Below are 8412 nucleotides of genomic sequence, written 5' to 3'. Positions count from 1 at the left end.
CGTTATCAGTATCTTAGAAAAAGAAATTCATAAGTACTCTACCCAAGGCCAAGTTCTTTTACTTGGTGACTTCAATGCGAGAACGGGGACATTAAACGATTTCATTGAAAACGATGCGGATGACTTTTTAACAATTCATAATACCTACAATCGAGACACGGATTGCCCAAAGCGAAACAACGCGGACTACACAATCAACAAAGTAGGAAGAGAAATATTACGATTATGCATAGGAAATAGATTGCGAATTTTGAATGGCAGGTTAACAGGTGATCTCGATGGAAAATACACTTGCTATCAAACTAATGGGGCAAGCACAGTCGATTACGCACTAGCAAGTGAAGACCTTATAAAGACGATATTAGGATTTCAAGTTCAAGCCTTGACAACCTACTCAGATCATTGTCCTATCAGTCTAAAATTAACTCCCTCCCGCTCTCACATGGTAAAAGACAATGCACCTAGACAACCACTATGCAAAGCGGCACCTACTCAAAAGAACTTTAAAAAGTTTCTTTGGAAGGCAGATTCAAAAGACAAATTTCTCAGTGCATTATCCAATCCTAATGTTCAAAGATTATTTGATTCCTTCAACTCAGAACACCACGCATCAGTAGACGATGAAATCTCGCAATTTAACCAAATTATCAATTCGGTGGCCAAATCATGCCTAGCAACATCGCGGAAAACCTCTAAAACTACCAAAGAAAAGAAACCATGGTACGATCACACCTGCAGACAGTTAAAGAAACAACTGCAACAATTAGTAAAGAAAATTAACCCCAGTTCTCACCAATCACTACGACAAGATTATTTTGTTCTTAAAAAGAAATACAAAAAGCATGTCAAAATGATGCATAAAAGATACAAAAACCAAATAGTAAATGAAATTAATGCTTTACACCCAAAACACAGTCAAGATTTCTGGAGGTATATTAATCAACTTAGAAAAAGCGATGCTGTCGAAGAGGAAACCTCTGTTTCGTCAGAAGATTGGATATGTCATTATCAGAAATTATTATATGATAGCCAGGAACCGCACACCACTTTGGACTTTTCAAATGAAGATATGGACTGGGAAAACGAAAATTCACCGAATAACGACATTTTAGGGCAGCCTATTACGACCAACGAAATCCATGAACAAATATCAAAACTCAAGTTGAAGAAAGCTTCGGGTATGGATTCTATCCTTAACGAAATGATTAAACACGGACGCTATTATCTAATGCCTTCATTAGAAAAACTGTTCAATGATATACTAGACAGTGGAACATTCCCAACCCATTGGAACATAGGTGTTATAAAACCGATATATAAAAGAAAGGGTGATAAGCGGTCTCCAGCAAATTATAGAGGAATCACATTGACGAGCTGTTTAGGAAAACTATTTACATCAATCTTACAATCCAGGCTGAACAAGTTTATCGAACAACATAACATCCTCAATCCAGAACAGTTTGGATTTCGCCCAAATTCCCGAACAACAGATAGTTTATTCATCCTACAGCAACTCATTAATAAGTATACAAAACAACATAAGAAACTTTATGTTGGCTTCATCGATTATGAAAAAGCGTTTGATAGCGTGTGGCAGTCCGGGCTGATCTATAAAATCTACCAATATGGAGTTAAAGGCAAATTCTTTAAAGTCATTAAATCCATGTATTCGTCGATTAAAAGTTGCGTCAAAACTGATGAAAGCTCTATCACAGAAATGTTCTCATGCAACAAAGGAATAAGGCAAGGTGATGGCTTAAGTCCAGTTTTATTTTCATTATTTATGAATGACTTACCGCAATACTTTAGGGACAACCATTGTCCAGGAGTAATGATTGGAAGCCATTCTCTAAATTGCCTCATGTATGCTGATGATTTGTTAGTTTTAAGTCCCTCTCCAGAAGGACTACAGAAATCGATTAACGTCATTAAAAAGCACGCAGAGGAATGGAAGCTGAAGGTGAATACCAACAAATCAAATATCATCATCTTTAGTAGGAACGGTCAAACCAAAAACAAGGAAATTTTCCAATATGGTTCAGAAGCATTACCTATCGTCGACAAACAAACATATTTGGGAATAGAAATGACCTCATCTGGTCGCTATACCTACGCAAGAGACATCCTTAGCAAAAAAGCTTATAAAGTTCTTGCGACAGTGAAACGATTGTTCTCCAATTCGGATACGACCACAATTACAATTAAGAATAAGCTTTTTGATGCCCTTGTCAAACCTATACTACTATATGGATGCGAAATATGGGGACCGGAGCTATTATCATATAAGACCCATTTTGACAAAAGCACTATCGAACAAGTCCATATCAAGTTCTGTAAACAAACACTAAATACCCCATGGTACACAGAGAACATTGCCTGTAGGGCAGAACTTGGACGGTACCCTTTAAGTATAGACATAAAAGCTTCAATATTTAGTTACTCGCTTAGATTACAGCATAAAACAGTCAATCCTCTATTAAAGGAAGCCTTTCATCACGCAAAAAGTCACAGCCAATTTTTTGATGTATTAAATAATGACGAAACTATACGAATGCACTCTATAGGCAATACATCAAGCCAACTACACATTAAGAATGCTCGTTCCTCCATAAAGAATCAGCTTAAAAAGGACTACATTCGAAATTGGCTGAAGGCTCGCAACAACACTTCCGAAGGCTCTAGAGAGAAATTTACACACAAAGAAGTCAAATTCGACTACCAATTGGAAGACTATCTCAAAACTATCAGAAACCCAGCACATAGAATAAGTATGACAAAATTGCGTCTGGGGGTTCATAGCTTGCGAATACAGACTGGGAAATACGAAAATAGAGGTGCACCAATCCCAGTAGATGGAAGAACGTGTTTAGTCTGCAATAGAGGCTATATAGAAGATGAGCGGCACTTCTTGATGTATTGCCCAGGGTACGATAACATTAGAAATGAGCTCCATTCTCTCCTTTCAACACACGATGTTGTTTTCAAAAGCCTTAATGATGAGGATAAAATTAGGTATTTACTTACCCTAGAAAACGAAAGCACTTCAAAGATAATAGGTAAATACACATATTTAATGTTTCAGAAGAGAAAAGACTTCCTAAATGCAAATGTATACCCCTTGATACCGATGTATACCCCTTCATACCCATGTATACCCCTTAATACCCTTTTATACCCATGTATACCCTTTTAATACCCGTTTATACCCTTGTATATCTGTTTGTATCCATGTATACCCCTTAATACCCATGTATACCCATGTATACCCCTTTATACCCATGTATACTCCTTAATACCCATGTACTGACCCCATTATACCCATGTATACCACTTGATACCCATGTAAACCCTTTTAATACCCGTTTATACCCTTGTATATCTGTTTGTATCCATGTATACCCCTTAATACCCATGTATACCCATGTATACCCCTTAAGACCCATTCATACCAATGTATACCCCTTGATACCGATGTATACCCCTTCATACCCATGTATACCCCTTAATACCCTTTTATACCCATGTATACCCTTTTAATACCCGTTTATACCCTTGTATATCTGTTTGTATCCATGTATACCCCTTAATACCCATGTAGACCCCTTAAGACCCATGTACTGACCCCATTATACCAATGTATACCACTTGATACCCATGTATACCCTTTTAATACCCGTTTATACCCTTGTATATCTGTTTGTATCCATGTATACCCCTTAATACCCATGTATACCCATGTATACCCCTTTATACCCATGTATACTCCTTAATACCCATGTACTGACCCCATTATACCCATGTATACCCTTTTAATACCCGTTTATACCCTTGTATATCTGTTTGTATCCATGTATACCCCTTAATACCCATGTATACCCCTTAAGACCCATGTACTGACCCCATTATACCCATGTATACCACTTGATACCCATGTATACCCTTTTAATACCCGTTTATACCCTTGTATATCTGTTTGTATCCATGTATACCCCTTAATACCCATGTATACTCCTTAATACCCATGTACTGACCCCATTATACCCATGTATACCCCTTAATACCCATGTATACCCATGTATACCCCTTAAGACCCATTTATACCAATGTATACCCCTTGATACCGATGTATACCCCTTCATACCCATGTATACCCCTTAATACCCTTTTATACCCATGTATACCCCTTAATACCCCTTTATACCCATGTATACTCCTTTATACCCTTGTATACCATTGTACACTCCCATATACCCATGTTTATCCCTGTATACCCATGCATATCCTTGTATACTCATGTATACCTCTGTACACCCATGTAGACCCATGTATACCCCTTAATACCTATGTATACCCATGTATACACAACACTACATAGCCATACACAAACCTACATAACCATACACAACCCTACAAAGGCCTACACAGCCATACAAAACTCTACACAACCATACACAGGCCAGCACAACCCTACACAAGCATACATAATACTCCATAGCCATACACAACACTACTCAGGCCTACACAGGCCTGCACAAGCGTACATAGCCATACGCAACCGTACACAGGCCTACATAGCCATACAACACTGCTCAGGCCTAAATAAGCCTACGCGAGCCTACAATGACATACACAACCCTGTGCAGGCCTAAACGGGCCTACAGAAGCCTACATAGCCATACACAAGCCTACATACCCATACACAACCATACACAGGCCTACACAAACCAACATAGCCACACACAACACTACTTAGGCCTACATAGGCCTACCCAAGCCCACACAGCCATACACAACCCTACAAAAGCCTACACAGGCCTACACAACCTTCATAGTCATATGCAACCCTACACAGGCATACATATGCATACATACACAACATATGGCATACATAGCCATACACAACACTACATAGCCATACACAGGCCTGCAAAAGCCTACATAACCATACACAACCCTACACAGGCCTACACAAACCTACATGGCCATACACAACACTACTCAGGCCCAAACAGGCCTACACAGGCCTACATAGCCATACACAACACTACATAGCCATACACAACCCTACACAGGCCTACACAAACCAACATAGCTATACACGTCAAAAAATTTCGGGCACTGTTTCTTTCCTTTCGGACAGATATCGAACAAAATTTTAGACAGTTTGCTGAAACATAGCAAAAAAAAATTTACACCTGCAAAACTTGAATTTTTCCGAAATTAAAACTTTCTGCACCCGTGACCTCGTGATACCGATGTGACGCTCTAACCAACTGAGCTATGTGAGCCACTGACGTTGGGAGCTGGTCATTTGTGGGTTCTAATGCGAGTGTTATGTATGCTTGTGTCGTGTTGTGTATGGCTATTTACTGTTGTATAGCCCTGTGTATGGTTGTAAATGGCTATATAGGCTTGTGTACGCTTATGTAGTGTTGTGTATGGCTATTTAGAAAAACGTATGGCTATGTACGCCTGTGTCGGGTTGTGTGGGCCTTAGTAAGGTTGTGTATGGCTATGTAGGCCTATGTAGGCCTGTATGGTGTTGTGTATGGCTATCTAGGTTTGTGTAGGGCTGTGTAGGGTTGTGTACGATTGTCTAGGCTTGTGTATGGCTATGTAGTGTTGTGTATGCCTATGTAGTGTTGTGTATGCCTATGTAGGCTTGTGTATGGCTATGGAGTGTTGTGTATGGCTATGTAGGCTTGTGTAGGCCAGTGTAGGGTTGTGTATGGCTATGTAGTGTTGTGCATGGCTATGTAGTGTTGTGTATGGCTATGTAGGGTTGTGTATGGCTATGTAGTGTTGTGTATGGCTATGTAGGCTTGTGTATGGCTATGGAGTGTTGTGTATGGCTATGTACTGTTATGTATGGATATGTAGGCTTGTGTATGGCTATGTAGTGTTAGGTATGGCTATGTAGTGTTGAGTATGGCTATGTAGGCTTGTGTATGGCTATGTATTATTGTGTATGGCTATGTAAGGTTGTGTATGGCTATGTACTGTTATGTATGGTAATTGATCAGCGGTTAACTTTTGAGAGGCTCGGAGCAGTTCCTGCAACTAATGGCGATACACCTTTACGACAGAGGTAGCCCGCTTCCAGGCGATAATTACAGGAATTTGTATCTCGGTCGCCATAGTCAACGGGTGGAAGTCGGAAGGTCTGGGACGAGTAAGCGTGCCGTCTTTCCCACCCACCACCCAGCCGTTTTGGTAACCCGGCCCAGACCTATCCGATGCTCTTCCAATATGGCGTCTCGTTCGTGTTTCGCATGCTAGCATGCATACTTTATATATTTATACTATATATAGTATATCCAAATATAGTACCACATTTACTCACCTACAATTCCATGCACTCAACCTCACTCACCTTTACTTGTACACACTCAACTTCACTTGTATGAACTCACCATCACTTATATCCACTCACCTTCACTTGTATGCACTCACCTTCACTTGTACGCACTCACCTTCAATTGTAAGCATTCACCTTCACTTGCATGTACTCTCCTTGACTTGTACGCACTCACCTTCAATTGTATGCACTTACCTTGACTTGTATGCACTCACCTTCAATTGTACGCATTCACCCTCACTTGTATGCACTCACTTTCACTTGCAATAGGCCATTTCCGAGTTCATGCCTGCGTGCTCTTCAAAGCGAGTCTAAGTGCAAAGTTTTTGTTATGAAAATTAGTTTCCATTCATATGTAAAGTAGAACTAATTACCATCACAAAAACTTCGCACTTAGACTCGCTTTGAAGAGGAGACATACGTGAACTCCGGAAATGGCCTATTGAAAATTACTCCATCAACTACCGTAGAATTCCGAAAGTAGCGGTCTCCACGAAAGGAACTGAGTGCGTAAAAGTGAAGGTGAATGCATACAAGTGAAGGTGAGCGCATACAAGTGACGGTGAGTGCGTAGACGTGAAGGTGAGTGCTACAAGTGAAGGTGAGTACACCGTCACAAGTGAAGGTGAGTGCGCACAAGTGAAGATGAAAGCATACAAGTGAGGGTGAGTACATTCAAGTGCAGGTGAGTACATTCAAGTGAAGGTGAGTGCGTTCAAGTGAAGGTGAGTGCGTAAAAGTGGAGGTCAGTGCTTGGAGGTGAATGTGAGTGAGGCTGAGTGTATGGAGTTGTAAGTGAGTGTATGGTAAAGTCTCTGTTACGAGCCTGAAGGCCCGTTAAGGCCGGCGCTTATCTCCGGTTTCCGTAGCATGAAGCGACTAGGAGTATTTATGTTCCCCCCTGGATGGGATGCTACTCCATCGCAGGGTTACCCCCAGCATTACGCCGGTACCCATTTATACACCTGGGTGGAGAGAAGCACCGTGAGAGTAAAGTTTTGAGAGTAAAGTGTCTTGCCCAAGAACACAACACAATGTCCCCGGCCAGGCCCCGAACCCCGACAACTCGATCCGGAGTCGAGCACACTAACCATGCGGCCACCGCGCCTCCCAGTGAGTGTATGTTGGTATCATATTTGGATATACTTGTAAGATCATGGTTTGACAATGACTATTTTTTGATGTTTCGTTCAAGACGTTTCGGTTGGTGCTTAAGCCTTCATCAGTTGAAATAAAACGTTAGTACACGTGATTCAAATAACAGCACGTCGAGCGCGCGATGAGGAAAACCCGTGTGAAGTTTCTTGAAAACGTAGCACGAGACTTATGCACGTGCCAGAGACTTGTAGACCTCTGGGATGGCGATGTGGTCATTTCCAGATTGCGGATCCTTTATTGAAAACCAGGCTTCCAAGAAAAGTCGCTCGTGAAAGTTAGCCTCGTGTCCAAAAACTCTAACACTTCCAAAATCCATTTCGTGGTTGTTTTCTTGGACATGGCAGGAGATCTTGGAGTCATGGTCGAACATAGAGTTAGCTCCTCACTACCACTAATCTATTTTTTAACACTTTGGATATAAATGTGGTATTAAAATAGTTTAATAGTTTAAGCCTGTTTCGAGGCAACATTAGGAGGGAGCTTACGCAAGGACCACCCCGCCAACAAGAAGGTCGTCTCAAATTCTTATTTTTCGTTATTGTAGTAATTTCGTTATAGCCCTAAGTCGTTTGGAATGGAAAGTGTGTATCAACATTACAGGAATAAAATTGGCATGAATTGTGCCGTTGTTTGGAGAGAAAATAATAATTTTTGGTCAGGGTCTCACGTCCTCTACACAACTTCAAATTTGGTCAAATCAGGGCAACCCTAAAAAGCTAGAATTCGGAAACCGAAAACCGGAAACGGGAAACCGGAAACCGGCAACCGGAAACCGGAAACCGGAAACCGGAAACCGGAATCACAGGTCATTGTTTTACCAATGCAGAGAGTAAAAAATATCCTAAACATTCATAAAAGCTAACCTTAGGCCTAATTAGGCCTAAACAAACGTTTTT

The sequence above is a fragment of the Montipora foliosa genome, chromosome 13 (assembly GCF_036669935.1).
Source record: "Montipora foliosa isolate CH-2021 chromosome 13, ASM3666993v2, whole genome shotgun sequence".
NCBI classification, from domain to species: domain Eukaryota; kingdom Metazoa; phylum Cnidaria; class Anthozoa; order Scleractinia; family Acroporidae; genus Montipora; species Montipora foliosa.
Note: the sequence above shows the minus strand (reverse complement) of the source record.